Genomic DNA, 15,000 nt, shown 5'->3' with positions numbered 1-15,000 from the left:
AACAATCATCGTGCCACTCTTCGCAGAGAGGTGATAGACGCCAACGAGCCCGCGCATAGCAATCGAGGTGTAAAAAGGGCGTTGAAGGCAGGAAGCCTGGACGAAAGAGGCTACGAGGTCACCTCGAAGCGGTCTAAGAATCGGGCGCACTTGGGGCGACTACCAGTGCCAACCCCTTATCCCGCGGTGCGTCCGACACACAGAAATTTCCAAGGCGGCCAAGGAGCCTCCCCGCATAGCAATCGGGGTGTGAGGTTACGGATGCAGCATTGATAGCAATCGAGGTGTGAGGCGAAGGATGCAGAAGTGAGAGCCGAGGGATGTAGCAGAGATAGCAATCGGGGTGTGTGATGCAGAAGAGATAGCAATCGAGGTGTGCGGTGGGAAGGGCCCAGCAGCCAGAATGCATGAAGCGACGGATGAAGCAGTGATGACAACCGGGCTGTGAGGAGAGGAGGGATGCAGCCAAGAAAGCAATCAGGGCTCGAGGCAAGGGATGCATCAAGGATAGCAATCATGTTGTGAGGCGAGATTCCAAAGGCTAAACGTGAGAGGCTGCAGGGTCGACTCAGAGAGGTCTATGCATGTGAGAGGCTGAAAGCAAGGTCGACTCGGAGCGGTCTATGCATCGGGCGCGCTTGGGGCGACTACCAGTGCCAACCCCTTATCCCGCGACGCGTCCGACAAAGAGAACGTTCCAAGGCGGCAGAGGAGGTTACCAGCCGAAGGATGCAGTAGCAATAACAGGTATAGTTCCGCGGCGGCCGAGAAGACTCACCGCATAGGAATCGGGATGCGAGGCGAGGGATGCGGCGGGAAGGCCCCGACGGCTAAACGGAAGAGGCTGCAGGGCCGCCTCGGAATGGTCCAAGCATCGGATGCGATTGGGACGACTACCAGTGCCAACCCCTTATCCCGCGATGCGTCCGATACACAGATAGTTCCAAGGCGGCCGAGGAGCCTCACCGCATATCAATCGGGGTGCGAGGCGAGGGATGGGGCGGGAAGGCCCCAACGGCTAGACGGAAGAGGCTTCAGGGCCACCTCGGAATGGTCCAAGCATCGGACGCCCTTGGGGCGACTGCCAGTGCCAACCCCTTATCCCGCGATGCGTCCGATACACAGATGGTTCCAAGGCGGCCGAGGAGCCTCACCGCATAGCAATCGGGGGTGCGAGGCGAGGGATGGGGCGGGAAGGCCCCAACGGCTAGACGGAAGAGGCTTCAGGGCCGCCTAGGAATGGTCCAAGCATCGGACACGCTTGGGGCGACTACCAGTGACAGCCCCCTATCCCGCGATGCGTCCGATACGAAGATGGTTCCAAGGCGGCCGAGGAGCCTCACCGCATAGCAATCGGGGTGCGAGGTGGGGGATGCGGCGAGATGGCCCCAACGGCTAGACGGAAGAGGCCACAGGGCCGCGTCGGAATAGTCCAAGCATCGGACGCGCTTGGGGCGACTACCAGTGACAACCCCTTATCCCGCGATGCGTCCGATACGAAGATAGTTCCAAGGCGGCCGAGGAGCCTCACCGCATAGCAATCGGGGTGCGAGGTGGGGGATGCGGCGAGATGGCCCCAACGGCTAGACGGAAGAGGCTGCAGGGCCGCCTCGGAATAGTCCAAGCATCGGACGCGCTTGGGGCCACTACCAGTGACAACCCCTTATCCCGCAATGCGTCCGATACGAAGATAGTTCCAAGGCGGCCGAAGAGCCTCACCGCATAGCAATCGGGGTGCGAGGTGGGGGATGCGGCGAGATGGCCCCAACGGCTAGACGGAAGAGGCCACAGGGCCGCCTCGGAATAGTCCAAGCATCGGACGCGCTTGGGGCGACTACCAGTGACAACCCCTTATCCCGCGATGCGTCCGATACGAAGATAGTTCCCAGGCGGCCGAGGAGCCTCACCGCATAGCAATCGGGGTGCGAGGCGAGGGATGCGGCGAGATGGCCCCAAAGGCTAGACGGAAGAGGCTGCAGGGCTGCCTCGGAATAGTCCAAGCATCGGACGCGCTTGGGGCGACTACCACTGCCAACCCCTTATCCCGCGATGCGTCCGATACACAGATAGTTCCGAGGCGGCCGAGGAGGTGGGGGATGCAGCGAGATGGCCCCAACGGCTAGACGGAAGAGGCTGCAGGGCCGCCTCGGAATAGTCCAAGCATCGGACGCGCTTGGGGCGACTACCAGTGACAACCCCTTATCCCGCGATGCGTCCGATACACAGATAGTTCCGAGGCGGCCAAGGAGCCTCACCGCATAGCAATCGTGGTGCGAGGTGGGGGATGCGGCGAGATGGCCCCAACGGCTAGACGGAAGAGGCTGCAGGGCCGCCTCGGAATGGTCCAAGCATCGGATGCGCTTGGGGCGACTACCACTGCCAACCCCTTATCCCGCGATGCGTCCGATACACAGATAGTTCCAAGGCGGCCGAGGAGCCTCACAGCATAGCAATCAGGGTGCGAGGCGAGGGATGCGGCGAGAAAGCCCCAACGGCTAGAGGGAAGAGGCTTCAGGTCCGCCTCGGAATGGTCCAAGCATCGGACGCGCTTGGGGCGACTACCAGTGACAACCCCTTATCCCGCGACGCGTCCGATACACAGATAGTTCCAAGGCGGCCGAGGAGCCTCACCGCATAGCAATCGGGGTGCGAGGCGAGGGATGCGGCGAGAAGGACCCAACGGCTACACGGAAGAGGCTTCGGGGCCGCCTCGGAATGGTCCAAGCATCGGACGCGCTTGGGGCGACTACCAGTGACAACCCCTTATCCCGCGACGCGTCCGATACACAGATAGTTCCAAGGCGGCCGAGGAGCCTCACCGCATAGCAATCGGGGTGCGAGGCGAGGGATGCGGTGAGAAGGACCCAACGGCTACACGGAAGAGGCTTCGGGGCCGCCTCGGAATGGTCCAAGCATCGGACGCGCTTGGGGCGACTACCAGTGACAACCCCTTATCCCGCGACGCGTCCGATACACAGATAGTTCCAAGGCGGCCGAGGAGCCTCACCGCATAGCAATCGGGGTGCGAGGCGAGGGATGCGGCGAGAAGGACCCAACGGCTAGACGGAAGAGGCTTCGGGTCCGCCTCGGAATGGTCCAAGCATCGGACGCGCTTGGGGCGACTACCAGTGACAACCCCTTATCCCGCGACGCGTCCGATACACAGATAGTTCCAAGGCGGCCGAGGAGCCTCACCGCATAGCAATCGGGGTGCGAGGCGAGGGATGCGGCGAGAAGGACCCAACGGCTAGACGGAAGAGGCTTCGGGTCCGCCTCGGAATGGTCCAAGCATCGGACGCGCTTGGGGCGACTACCAGTGACAACCCCTTATCCCGCGACGCGTCCGATACACAGATAGTTCCAAGGCGGCCGAGGAGCCTCACCGCATAGCAATCGGGGTGCGAGGCGAGGGATGCGGCGAGAAGGACCCAACGGCTAGACGGAAGAGGCTTCGGGTCCGCCTCGGAATGGTCCAAGCATCGGACGCGCTTGGGGCGACTACCAGTGACAACCCCTTATCCCGCGACGCGTCCGATACACAGATAGTTCCGAGGCGGCCGAGGAGCCTCACCGCATAGCAATCGGGGTGCGAGGCGAAGGATGCGGCGAGAAGGACCCAACGGCTAGACGGAAGAGGCTTCGGGTCCGCCTCGGAATGGTCTAAGCATCGGACGCGCTTGGGGCGACTACCAGTGACAACCCCTTATCCCGCGACGCGTCCGATACACAGATAGTTCCAAGGCGGCCGAGGAGCCTCACCGCATAGCAATCGGGGTGCGAGGCGAGGGATGCGGCGAGAAGGACCCAACGGCTAGACGGAAGAGGCTTCAGGGCCGCCTCGGAATGGTCCAAGCATCGAACGCGCTTGGGGCGACTACCAGTGACAACCCCTTATCCCGCGACGCGTCCGATACACAGATAGTTCCGAGGCGGCCGAGGAGCCTCACCGCATAGCAATCGGGGTGCGAGGCGAGGGATGCGGCGAGAAGGACCCAACGGCTAGACGGAAGAGGCTTCAGGGCCGCCTCGGAATGGTCCAAGCATCGGACGCGCTTGGGGCGACTACCAGTGACAACCCCTTATCCCGCGACGCGTCCGATACACAGATAGTTCCGAGGCGGCCGAGGAGCCTCACCGCATAGCAATCGGGGTGCGAGGCGAGGGATGCGGCGAGAAGGACCCAACGGCTAGACGGAAGAGGCTTCAGGGCCGCCTCGGAATGGTCCAAGCATCGGACGCGCTTGGGGCGACTACCAATGACAACCCCTTATCCCGCGACGCGTCCGATACACAGATAGTTCCGAGGCGGCCGAGGAGCCTCACCGCATAGCAATCGGGGTGCGAGGCGAGGGATGCGGCGAGAAGGACCCAACGGCTAGACGGAAGAGGCTTCAGGGCCGCCTCGGAATGGTCCAAGCATCGGACGCGCTTGGGGCGACTACCAGTGACAACCCCTTATCCCGCGACGCGTCCGATACACAGATAGTTCCGAGGCGGCCGAGGAGCCTCACCGCATAGCAATCGGGGTGCGAGGCGAGGGATGCGGCGAGAAGGACCCAACGGCTAGACGGAAGAGGCTTCAGGGCCGCCTCGGAATGGTCCAAGCATCGGACGCGCTTGGGGCGACTACCGTTGCCAACCCCTTATCCCGCGATGCGTCTGATACACAGATAGTTCCGAGGCGGCCGAGGAGCCTCACCGCATAGCAATCGGGTTGCGAGGCAGATTATTGGGAAGGGAACCCCCTGGGATGCGGCTCAAGCAGTGCCCAAAGGGACTGGAATGCGGAATCACATCGAGAGACCCAAATGCTATACGAGGGCTCAAATCGAATTATCGATTTGGCCACGACATGGACGCATCGGAACGACTACCTTTGCCGAACCACTCGCAATTGCATCCATACCGAAACCAATAGACATTTCCGTTAGAGCCCTCGCATAGCATTCGGGAATCTCGCATGCCCCTCTAAATCGACCAATGCTGGCGCTCAATGAAAATCCGAGCGCTACCACCGTTCGAGCGCCAGCATTGGTCGAGTTAGAGGGGCACGGGGGAGAATGCTCCAGTCAACACCTCCCCTATATAAGTTATTTGTCCGATTCTCGCACAACCGTAGTCTGCCTCGTCGAATCAAACAACGGTCCCAGATTCCGACTTCCGTTCCGTAGAGACCCAAAAGCTAGATGGAGGCTCGCAAGAAAGAGAGTCGGCGCATAGCAATCGGGTTTCTCGAACGTTTAGGGACCGAGCTCACTTGCGGATAGGGCAAAATCCGCCAAGCAACCCAAAAGCTAGACGGGGGCTCGAATCGAATCGCCTAGGCGGCCACAACAACGACGTGTTGGATCGACTACCAGTGCCAAACCATTCAGCAAGACTAGTCTGTGTCGAGGCCGGATAGAGATTCTCAGAGAGCGCCCGCATAGCATTTAGGAGACCTGCCGCGTCCCTCACACTCGACAAATGGTGGTGCACGTTTATAAATCCGAGCGATCCCAACCCTTTCAAGCACCAACATCGGTCGAGATAGAGGGGCACGGAGGGGGCTGCGTGAGACAACACAGTCCCCTATATAAGTTATTTGTCCGATTCTCACACATCCGAAGAATGGTCATCAAATCGGACAACAGCCCAAACTTCCGACTTCCGTCCCAGAAAGCCCAAGAGCTATCTAAAACGTTCATGGCCGGAACTCGATCGCGGCTATACCAGTCCGCCAAGCAACCCAAAAGCTAGACTGGAGCTCTAGTCGAATCACCTCTGTGGCCATTGCAAGGACGTGTTGGAGCGACTACCATTGCCGAACCATTCCGCAGGTCGAGTCCATACCAAGGCCGCATAGAGATTCACGATGAGCTCCTGCATAGCAATCAGGAGACTTGCCGTGTCCATCACAATCGATAAATCCTGGTGCAAGATTTTTGCATCCGAGCGCTCCAACCAGTCGAGCACCAGCATCAATCGACATAAACGGGCACGGGGGGAGGATGCTCGAGAACACTACCTCCCCTATATAAGTTATTTGTCCGATTCTCAAGCAGCCGAAGTCTGGTCATCGAATCGGGTCAAAGACCACAACTTCCGACTTTACCCACAATGCAAGTCATCGAATCGAACATCGGCCCCCGAGTCGGACTCCATGCGTATGTCAGGTCATCGGACCCAAATTCCGCCTTCCTGCGCATGGCGGGCCATCAATATCAACTCGGTCATCGGACCCAAACTCCGCCTTTTTGCGTATGGCACGCCTTCAAATCGGTCATCGGACCCAAATTCCGCCTTCCTGTGCATGGCGGGCCATCAACATCAACTCGGTCATCGGACCCAAATTCCGCCTTTCTGCGCATGGCACGCCATCAACTCGGTCATCGGACCCAAATTCCGCCTTCCTGCGCATGGCAGGTCATCGGACACAAATTCAGACCTCGCCAATATGCCTACGTATCGAATCGGTCATCGGACCCAACTTCCGACTTCATCCATACTGTAGGGTCTTTGAGGTTGGCGCGGTGCGCTCAACCCAGGGAGTCGACCCATCGAAGCATACACCTCCCCTATATAAGCTATTTGTCCGATTCCCACACCTGTGTAGTTTGCACCTCTGACCAGGACATCGACCCCAACTTCCGAACTCGACTGCAACGACGGCACCAGCGCCTTGGTGCGCACCTTGCGACGCACAGTCCCAACATTCGCCTTCCTGCACATGGCAGGTCATCGGACCCAAATTCCGACCTCGCGAGTATGCCTACATATCGAATCGGTCATCGGACCCAACTTCCGACTTCATCCATACCGTAGGGTCTTTGAGGTTGGCGCGGTGCGCTCAACCCGGGGAGTCGACCCAACGAAGCATACACCTCCCCTATATAAGCTATTTGTCCGATTCCCACACCTGTGTAGTTTGCACCTCCGATCAAGACATCGACCCCAACTTCCGAACTCGCCTCCAACGACCGAACCAGCGCCTTGGTGCGCACCTTGCAACGCACAGTGCCAACATTCGCCTTCCTGCACGTGGCAGGTCATCGGACCCAAATTCCGACCTCGCGAGTATGCCTACATATCGAATCGGTCATCGGACCCAACTTCCGACTTCATCCATACCGTAGGGTCTTTGAGGTTGGCGCGGTGCGCTCAACCCGGGGAGTCGACCCAACGAAGCATACACCTCCCCTATATAAGCTATTTGTCCGATTCCCACACCTGTGTAGCTTGCACCTCCGATCAGGACATCGACCCCAACTTCCGAACTCGACTAAAAAGACCGCACCAGCGCCTTGGTGTGCACCTTGCAACGCACAGTGTCAACATTCGCCTTCCTGCACATGGCAGGTCATCGGACCCAAATTCCGACCTCATGAGCATACCTACTAATCGAATTGGTCATCGGACCCAACTTCCGACTTCATCCATACCGTAGGGTCTTTGAGGTTGGCGCGGTGCGCTCAACCTGGGGAGTCGACCCATCGAAGCATACACCTCCCCTATATAAGCTATTTGTCCGATTCCGACACCTGTGTAGTTTGCACCTCCGCTCAGGACATCGACCCCAACTTCCGAACTCGCCTGCAACGACCGAACCAGCGCCTTGGTGCGCACCAAAAGTGCGCACTTTTGGAGGGCACTTTTGTGCGCTCCAAAGGTGCGCACTTTTGGAGGGCACTTTTCTGCGCTCCAAAGGTGCGCACTTTTGGAGGGCACTTTTTGGAGGGCACTTTTCTGCGCTCCAAAGGTGCGCACTTTTGGAGGGCACTTTTTGGAGGGCACTTTTCTGCGCTCCAAAGGTGCGCACTTTTGGAGGGCACTTTTTGGAGGGCACTTTTCTGCGCTCCAAAGGTGCGCACTTTTGGAGGGCACTTTTTGGAGGGCACTTTTCTGCGCTCCAAAGGTGCGCACTTTTGGAGGGCACTTTTTGGAGGGCACTTTTCTGCGCTCCAAAGGTGCGCACTTTTGGAGGGCACTTTTCTGCGCTCCAAAGGTGCGCACTTTTGGAGGGCACTTTTTGGAGGGCACTTTTCTGCGCTCCAAAGGTGCGCACTTTTGGAGGGCACTTTTTGGAGGGCACTTTTCTGCGCTCCAAAGGTGCGCACTTTTGGAGGGCACTTTTTGGAGGGCACTTTTCTGCGCTCCAAAGGTGCGCACTTTTGGAGGGCACTTTTGTGCACTCCAAAGGTGCGCACTTTTGGAGGGCACTTTTCCTGTGCTCCAAAGGTGCACACCTAGGTGAGCACCTTCGACCACACCTTGTAGCACACCAAACTCTGACTTTCGACTTCATCCGCAATGCAGGGTCTTTGAGGTTGGCGCAATGCGCACAACCAGGGGAGTCGACCCATCAAACCCAACACCTCCCCTATATAAGCTATTTGTCTGATTCTCATACATGCGTAGCCTGCAGGAGCAATTAGGACATCGACCCCAACTTTCGGCTTCTAAACGAAAACAAGGTCTTTGAGGTTGGTGTAATGCGAACAACTAGGGGAGTCAACCCATCAAACCCAACACCTCCCCTATATAAGCTATTTGTCTGATTCTCATACATGTGTAGTCTACAGGAGCAATTAGGACATCGACCCCAACTTTTGACTTCTTAACGAAAACAAGGTCTTTGAGGTTGACGTAATGCGCACAACCAGGGGAGTCGACCCATCAAACCCAACACCTCCCCTATATAAGCTATTTGTCCGATTCTCATACATGTGTAGCCTGCAGGAGCCATTAGGACATTGACCCCAACTTTTGACTTCTTAACGAAAACAAGGTCTTTGAGGTTGGCGTAATGCGCACAACCAAGGGAGTTGACCCATCAAACCCAACACCTCCCCTATATAAGCTATTTGTCTGATTCTCATACATGTGTAGCCTGCAACAACGATTAGGACATCCACCCCAACTTCTGAATTCGTCTGCGTTGACCGCACCAAAGGTGCACGCCTTGGTGCTCACCAAAATCCGACTTCCGACTTCTTCTGCTATGCGGGGTCTTTGAGGTTGGCGCAGTGCGCACAACCAGGGGAGTCAACCCACCGAATGCAACACCTCCCCTATATAAGCTATTTGTCTGATTCTCATACATGCGTAGACTGCAGCAATGATTAGGACATCCACCCCAACTTTTGACTTCTTAAACAAGACAGGGTCTTTGAAGTTGGTGCAGTGCACACAACCAGGGGAGTCGACCCATCAAACGCAACACCTCCCCTATATAAAGCTATTTGTCCGATTCTCATACGTGTAGTCTGCAGCAGCGATTAGGACATCGACCCCAACTTCCGAATTCGTTTGCATTGACCGCACCAAAGGTGCACGCCTTGGTGTGCACCCTGGAGTGCACTTTGGTGCTCACCTCGGTGCACACTTTGGTGTGCACCTCGGTGTGCACCAAAGGTGCGCACCTTGGAGCGCACCAAAGGTGTACACTTTGGAGCGCACCACATAGGGTCTTTGAGAGGTTGGCGCAGTGCGCACACCAAGGTGGGTGTTGAGGTGCGTGCCGAGGTGGGTGGGTGCTAGGGTGCGCTCCATGGTGGGTGCCAGGGTGGGTGCGTGCTAGGGTGGATTCCAAAGAGGGTCATAGGGTGGGTGCCAAGGTGGGTTGGTGATATAGTGGGTTCAAAGGTGGGTACTAGGGTGGGTTCCAAGGTGGGTCACAAGTTGGGTGCCAGGATGCGTGGGTGTTAGGTTGGGTGCCAAGGTGGGCTCCTGCGTGGGTGGGTGCTAGGGTGGGTTTCAAGGTGGACGCGAGGGCGGGTGCCAAGGTGGGTAACAAGTTGGGTGTTAGGATGGGTGAGTGCTAGAGTGGGTGCCAAGGTGGGTGGGTGCTAAGGTGGATGCCAAGGTGGTTCACAGGGTGGGTGGGTTCTAGGGTGAGTTCCAAGGTGGGTCACAGGTTCAGTGCTAGGGTGGGTGTCAAGGCGGGTGTCGAGGTGCCTGGGTGCTAGGGTGTGGATGCCAATGTGGGTCATAGGGTGGGTACTAGGGTGGGCTGCAATGTGGGTGCCAAGGTGGGTAACATGCTCGGTGGGTTCTAAATTGGGTGCCAGGGTGGGTGTGCACCCACCTTGCCCGAGGTGGGTGCCAAGGTGCCAGTGTGGGTGGGTGCTAAGGTGGATGCCAAGGTGGGTGAGAAGGTGGGTGATAGGTTGAGTGGTAGGATGGGTGGGTGCCAAGATGGGTCACAGGGTGGGTGCAAGGGTGGGTAGGTGCTAGGGTTGGTGTCAGGGTGGGTGGGTGCTAGGTTGGGTTCCAAGGTGGGTGCGAGGGTGAGTGTCAAGGTGGGTCACAGGTTAGGTGCTAGGATGGGTGAGTGCTAGGGTGCAAAGGTGCCAGGGTGGGTGCTAGGATGGGTCGATGCTAGGGTGAGTGGCAAGGTGGGTCCACAAGTGTCAAGGTGGGTGCCGAGGTGGGTGCCAAGTCGGCGACTGCTATGGTGGATGCCAAGGTGGGTCACGGGGTGGGTGCCAAGTTGCTAGGTTGGGTTCCAAGGTGGGTGCCAACGTGGGTGCTAGGGTGCGTGGGTTAAAGGGTGTGTCACAACGTGGGTGCCAGGATGGGTGCGCACCCACACTGGCCAAGACGGGTGCGGGTGCAAGGTTGGGTTCCAAGCCCGGTCACAGGCTGGGTGCTAGGATGGGTGGGTGCCAAGGTGGGCACCAGGGTGGGTGCACCCACCCTGGCCAAGGTGGGTCACGGGGTGGGTCCTAGGGTGGGTAACGGGGTGGGTACTAAGGTGCGTGCCAAGGTGGGTCATAGGGTGGGTGCCAAGGTGGGCACCAGGGTGGGTGTGCACCAACCCTAGCCAGGGTAGGTCACGGGGTGGTTGTCGGGGTGGGCGTCAAGGAGCCAAGGTGGGTGGCAAGTAGCCAAGTTGCGTGCCAAGGTGGGTGTCGGGGTGGGTGCCAAGGATCCAAGGTGGGTGCCAAGGAACCAAGGTGGGTGTCTGGGTGGGTGCCGAGGTGGGAGCCAGGGTGGGTCCCAAGGTGAGTGCAAAGGTGGGTGCCAGGGTCAAGGTGAGTGCCAATGTGGGTTCCAAGGTGCCAGGGTCAGGGTGAGTGCCAATGTGGGTTCAAAGGTGCTAAGTTGGGTGCGAGGTTGGGTGCGAGGGTGGGTGGGTGCCAAGGTGTGCTAGGTGGAAGCCCGGGTGGGTCGGCATCCCATGGGTGTCGAGTTGGGTGCCTGATGGGTGCTTCTTGTCAAGTTTTAGTCGTCGGGACTCATTTCGAGCCTTAGAGGTCGTTTCTTGTCCGGTTGCCCTGTCTTCGACCTGGGAACCCAATTTTGGTCCTCGGGTCCCATTTTTTTTTGTCTCGCATCCCACTTTTGGCCTGTGGCCTTTTCGGGGTCGATTCTCGTTTTGGGCATCAGAGCATGTTTCTTCTCCTAAAACCCAATATTTGTTTATTAAGTCTCGGAACACATTTTTGTTCTCGTGGACCCATCATGGGTCTTGGAACGCATTTGTGGTCCTTGGGTCCCATTTTGCATCCCGAAACTTGTGTTTTGGTGCTTGATCCCTATTTTGGGTGCCCACCTTGCACCAAGTGCGCACCCGGGGCAAACCGAGCGCCTTGGTGCACCGGGGCAAGATCGAGCGTGCACCCGAGGCGCCCCGAACATGCACCAAGGTGCACTCGGCCCACATGTGAGCGCAGGTCGTTGCGCCCGAGGTGGTGTGTGGGCACCGCGTTGCAGACGGGACACTGCACGCACACGACGCCCCCTCCAGGTGCACGCACGTAGGCCGGGCCGGGTGCACACCCGACGCCCTAGCAAGGTGCGCGCACCCGGGCAGGGCTCACACTTGGCGAACGGGGCGCACTTCGCGAGGGAGGGTGTGCACCTCGACGGGGGTGGGTGGCCGGGGTGGATTCGCACGTGGGTCGCGGTTTGCTAAGTACACACTGCGACAAGCTCATAACGGGTGCGATCATACCAGCATTAGTGCACCGGATCCCATCAGAACTCCGCAGTTAAGCGCGCTTGGGCCGGAGTAGTACTGGGATGGGTGACCTCCCGGGAAGTCCCGGTGTTGCACCCTTTTTTAGTTTTTCGCCGGGCGTCGCAATGCTATTTGAATAAACCTTTTGCCCGTTTGCGTTCTCGTCGGGGCCGGGCCGGGCCGGGGTGCGCTGCCCGCACTACCGCGCGCGCGGGGGGCGACACCGAGCGCGCACCCGAGGCACCCCGAGCACACAGGCCACGGTGCAACCCGGGCGTTGTGCGCGCACCCCGGTGCGCCCGAGGTGCTGCGCGCGCACCCAGGTGAAATCGGTGTGCACCTCGGCCAGTGCGCGCTCGGTCGAGTCGCGCACGTTGGCCAAGGTGCACGGTGATGTTTCTTACTCTAAGGTTCCGCACCAGACGCCCGGGACAGGTGAGCGAAGCTGGGCGGGGCCGGGTGCGCGGCCGGGGCAGGTGCACGCAGCTGGAGAGAGCTTTGGAGCACACTTCGGAGCGCACCAATGATGCGCTCCATTCAAAAGTTTCCTGAAAAGGCAAAAAAAGTTGAGATTATAGAATTTCCCACTTGAGAGATTGTAAAAAAAAAAAATTTAAAATGAAGGAAACGCGGGTGCCAAGGTGTGCGCAGCCCAGCCAAGGTGTGCGCACCAAGGCGCCCACCCTGGCGAAGGTGCACGCAAGGTGCGCACCCGAGGCAAACCGGACAATTAACCCAACTTTCGACTTCGCGCGCACCTTGGAGCGCACTTCGGAGCGCTCCTTGGTGCGCACCAATCTTGGGCACCTCGGAGTGCACCATGGCGCCCACCAAGGTGCGCACCCGGGGCAAACCGAGCTCCGACTTCGTGCGCACCTTGGAGCGCACGAAAGGTGCGCACCATGGCGCCCACCAAGGTGCGCAGCCCAGCCAAGGCGTGCGCATCAAGGTGCGCACCCTGGCGAAGGTGCGCACCCGGGGCAAACCGAGCTCCGACTTCATGCGCACCTTGGAGCGCACAAAAGGTGCGCAACCCAGCCAAGGTGTGCGCACCCCGGTCAAACCGAGCTCCGAATCGTGCGCACCAGAGGTGCACGCCATCGTGCGCACCTTGGAGCACACTTCGGAGCCCTCCTTGGTGCGCGCCGATGTTGCGCACCTCGGAGCGCACCCGGGGAAAACAATGCAATTAACCCGACTTTCGACTTCGTGGGCACCTCGGAGCGCTCTCGGGTTCGCACCTCGGAGCACACCGAGGTGCGCACCTTTGATGCGCTGCCTTCACCAATTTCCAGAAAAGGCAAGAAAACATTGAGAAGGTGTGCGCACCGAGGTGCCCACCCTGGCGAAGGTGCACGCGAGGTGCGCACCCGGGGCAAACCGGGCTCCGACTTCGTGCATGCCGCACCTTGGAGCACACTTCGGAGCGCTCCTTGGTGCGCACCAGGGCGCGCAACCCAGCCGAGGTGCCCACCCCGGCGAAGGTGCACGCGAGGTGCGCACCCGGGGCAAACCGGGCTCCGACTTCGTGCACGCCATGGTGCCCACCGCGGCGAAGGTGCACGCGAGGTGCGCACCCGGGGCAAACCGGGCTCCGACTTCGTGCACGCCGCACCTTGGAGCACACTTCGGAGCGCTCCTTGGTGCGCACCATGGTGCCCACCAGGGCGCGCAACCCCGCCGAAGGTGCACGCGAGGTGCGCACCCGGGGCAAACCGGGCTCCGACTTCGTGCACGCCGCACCTTGGAGCACACTTCGGAGCGCTCCTTGGTGCGCACCATGGTGCCCACCAGGGCGCGCAACCCCGCCGAAGGTGCACGCGAGGTGCGCACCCGGGGCAAACCGGGCTCCGACTTCGTGCACGCCATGGTGCGCACCGCGGCGAAGGTGCGCACCCGGGGCAAACCGGGCTCCGACTTCGTGCACGCCGCACCTTGGAGCACACTTCGGAGCGCTCCTTGGTGCGCACCAGGGCGCGCAACCCAGCCGAGGTGCCCACCCCGGCGAAGGTGCACGCGAGGTGCGTACCCGGGGCAAACCGGGCTCCGACTTCGTGCACGCCGCACCTTGGAGCACACTTCGGAGCGCTCCTTGGTGCGCACCATGGTGCCCACCAGGCCGCGCAACCCAGCCAAGGTGTGCGCACCAAGGTGCACGCGAGGTGCGCACCCGGGGCAAACCGGGGTCCGACTTCGTGCACGCCGCACCTTGGAGCACACATCGGGGCGCTCCCGGGTTCGCACCGGCGTTGCGCACCGTGGTGGGCACCTCGGAGCACACCAAGGTGGGCAGCGAGGTGCGCACCTTTGATGCGATGCCTTCACTAATTTCCATAAAAGGCAAAAAAAAAACGAGATTTTAAAATTTCCGTTTTGAAAGATAGTGAGAAAAAGGGAATGCTGGTGCCATCTTGAGCCCGCCCTGGTGCGCAGCCCAGCCAAGGTGTGCGCACCAAGGTGCCCACCCTGGCGAAGGTGCGCGCCCGGGCAATTAACCCAACTTCCAACTTCGCGCGCGCCAGGGTGGGAGCGCACCCAACAACCGGGCCTGGGAAGAGCCAATGCGAGAAACCCCACCAAACGCTCTGACAAAAAAAGAGGGGGCGCTCCAGTAACCCCGCTTCGGAGCGCACCCTGGGCAAACCCAGCCAAGGTGCCCACCCCGGCCAAGGTGCAGGCGAGGTGCGCACCCGGGGCAAACCGGGCTCCGACAACGTGCACGCCGCACCTTGGAGCACACTTCGTAGCGCTCCCGGGTGCGCACCTCAGAGCACACCAAGGTGGGCAGCGAGGTGCGCACCTTTGATGCGCTGCCTTCACTAATTTCCAGAAAAGGCAAAAAAAAAAGGAGATTTTAAAATTTCCGTTTTGAAAGATAGTGAAAAAAACGGAACGCGCGTGCCATCTTGAGCCCGCCCTGGTGCGCAGCCCAGGTAAGGTGCCCACCCTGGCAAAGGTGCGCACCCGGGCAATTAACCCTACTTCCGACTTCGTGCGCGCCAGGGTGGCAACCGGGCCTCGGAAGAGCCAATGCGAGAAACCCCACCAAACGCTCC

At 59.7% G+C, this 15,000-nt stretch overlaps 1 non-coding gene across 1 annotated transcript; it reads left to right on the top strand.

The window, feature by feature from the left end:
- The first annotated feature begins 11,924 nt into the window (after nucleotides 1-11,924).
- Nucleotides 11,925-12,043, top strand: LOC131860553 (5S ribosomal RNA). The gene has a single exon (XR_009359647.1). It is a non-coding gene; the product is annotated as a 5S ribosomal RNA (ribosomal RNA).
- The last annotated feature ends 2,957 nt before the right edge of the window (nucleotides 12,044-15,000 follow it).

The sequence above is a fragment of the Cryptomeria japonica genome, unplaced genomic scaffold (assembly GCF_030272615.1).
Source record: "Cryptomeria japonica unplaced genomic scaffold, Sugi_1.0 HiC_scaffold_15, whole genome shotgun sequence".
Lineage (NCBI taxonomy): Eukaryota > Viridiplantae > Streptophyta > Pinopsida > Cupressales > Cupressaceae > Cryptomeria > Cryptomeria japonica.
Note: the sequence above shows the minus strand (reverse complement) of the source record. Positions and strands in the feature narration are given on the sequence as shown.